Source organism: Bos mutus, chromosome 5 (genome assembly GCF_027580195.1).
Source record: "Bos mutus isolate GX-2022 chromosome 5, NWIPB_WYAK_1.1, whole genome shotgun sequence".
In the NCBI taxonomy this organism is placed as follows: domain Eukaryota; kingdom Metazoa; phylum Chordata; class Mammalia; order Artiodactyla; family Bovidae; genus Bos; species Bos mutus.
In genome coordinates, this window is record NC_091621.1 from 4136843 (window position 1) to 4139453 (window position 2611).

A 2611-nucleotide genomic window follows, 5' to 3' on the forward strand; every position below is an offset into this window, starting at 1 on the left:
GTACTAACTTTCCAAGGGTAGTTTCTACCCTGACTTCTACTGTTTAGGTTGTTTGCCAGTTTTTGCACTTTGTATAAATGGCATGACATAGGAAACTTATTTTGCCATGATGGAGCTACCTATCAACCACCTTGGACTTCCAGTTTTTGTGAGGAAACCCGTTCTCTGGTATCTTTTGTTCAACATTGTGGGATTCATGCATGTTGTTTGTGTGTGGTATAGGTTTGTTGTATATGGCCTTTATTATGTTGAGGTAGGTTCCTTCTATACCTGTTTTCTGGGATTTATTTTTTATCATAAATGGGTGTCAAATTTTGTCCAAAGCATTTCTGCATCTGTTAAGATTATCATATAGTTTTTATCTTTCAATTTGTTAATATGCATGTGGTGTAGATTGTTTATTCTCATTCTTGTGTGAATCTGCCTCAATGTAGTCACCTGATCTACTATTGATGGACATTTGGGTGACTTCCCAGTTTTAGGCTCTTATGGATATATGAACATTCTGTACATATCTTATGGTGAACATAAGGATGGGTTTCTTTCTAGGTCAATTCTAGGAGTAGAATTGCTGGGTCATAGAGTACATGTATATTCAGCATTATTCAGTGCTGAAGTGGATGTACTATTCACACTCCTATCAGCTGTATCTAAGAGATCTGGGTTGCCAACATCTTTAATCTTTTGAGACATTTCATCTTTTTCATTTTAGCCATTCCGGTGGGTATGTAGTCAAAGCCTGTGTATATCTTTCACCTTTTTAGTGGATGCTATTGGTTTAGTGGCCACTAATGGTTGCCCCACTCCAGTACTCTTGCCTGGAAAATCCCATGGACGGAGGAGCCTGGTGGGCTGCAGTCCATGGGATCGTGAAGAGTCGGACACAACTGAGCGACTTCACTTTCCCTTTTCCCTTTCATGCATTGGAGAAGGAAGTGGCAACCCACTCCAATGTTCTTGCCTGGAGAATCCCAGGGACGGTGGAGCCTGGTGGGCTGCTATCTATGGGGTCACACAGAGTCGGACACGACTGAAGTGACTTAGCAGCAGCAGCAATGGTTGCCTAAGAATTGCCAGAATCCAGTATCAACCTTTCTTTTCTTTTGTCTCCATACCTTTCCATGGGCTTTGGCAGAAGTGGCATTGGCCATGTTTCCATGTCTGGGCTTTATTTAACTGAGGGTAATCCTACTCTCCTTAGTAATAATCAGTTTGAGAATGGGCAGGTGATACCACCCTGTCTGAAGAATCTTCAGGAAGTCTGTTGGGAGGATTTGGGTAAAGTTTCCTTAGTCTTAAGAGGGAACCATAGGAAAAGGTGATCTTCTTAGATATTGTCGTGTCCAGATGTGATGTCATATTTGGGATTTCTCTCATCTTGCTGCTAGCTTTGGGATGAAGCAATGTTCTCTTTAACCTTATGAGCTGCTGAATCAAGTACCTTGGACTTCTAGTTTTTGTGAGATAGTTTGTTCCCTTCTGTTTAAACCAGATTGAGGTTTCTGTTTCTTGCGTCCTAATGGATACAACTTTTTCTTTAAAGTTGGTGCCCACCAACGTCTGTGGGAAGAAAACTCAACTGCTTCTTCCTGGTGGTCTTCCCTATGGGCTTCCGGTGAAGGAAAGCCCCTAGTCTCCATTCACTGAGGCCTAAGGGATAGAAAAGGAAGAGCATGAACTCCTGAGGCAGGTGCTTTGGGAGACAAGTCCTGACTCTTGCACTTGCTACAGTGTGTAGAGTGTGACCCTCAACAAGTGCTTCATCTCCTTGAACCTTAGTTTTCCCATCTGTAACCTGGGGGCCAAGGATCTCAACTGACCTCACAGGATGTTTGTGAGATTCAAATGAGGTATTGGAAGGGGAAAGTTTTCATAATGCATCACGGACTGTAGAGATGTCAGGGCCAGCACCCCTCATAGACACACTGTCCTCTCAAAGCCAGTTGGTGTTGGAGCTGGGGCTTGATCTGATCTCCTGACCTCCGATGCAACATGATCTCTATCAAAACATGACTCGGCCTCACTACCTAGGATGTCATCTCATTCTTTTCTGCCCTTTCTCCATTTCAAGGCTTGACTAGGCCCTGAAACAGGACTGTGTCAGTTTCTGGGGCCATTTCTGTGAACCAGATCATCCCCGCCCCCCAGCTGGTGGTGCTCCATTGAGCCCAGCTTTGCCAGGCCTGGGTCATAATGCGTCAGCCTGGATGGGTTTTTGTTGTCTCTTTGGGCTGCACACCCCCCTTGCCTATGGCTACTCTTGCTCATTTCTCTTGGGAGCTGCCTAGCTGCAAAAAAAGGCCTTTGGAAACCTTTTCTTTTGAACTAGGCTTTATTGAATTTCACCTCCATTTTTTTTTTCCTTTCCAAATAGGAACATCATTTATCTTGGACTTTAAGTTGCAGAGCTCTTTAAGAGCTTTCTCTTTCCCCAGCTGCATTTGTTGACACACAGTCAATCTGTTTCTTGCCTCCACTCCCCTCCTCCCCCTCTACCCCCCAAGCAGGCCATAAAGTGTCTACAGCTGTGCCTTTATTACCCATCCCTTTCTATGCCCGCAAGGGGGACGAGCTGAAATATAGCACAGCCATTACCACTGACAAAAAGGGA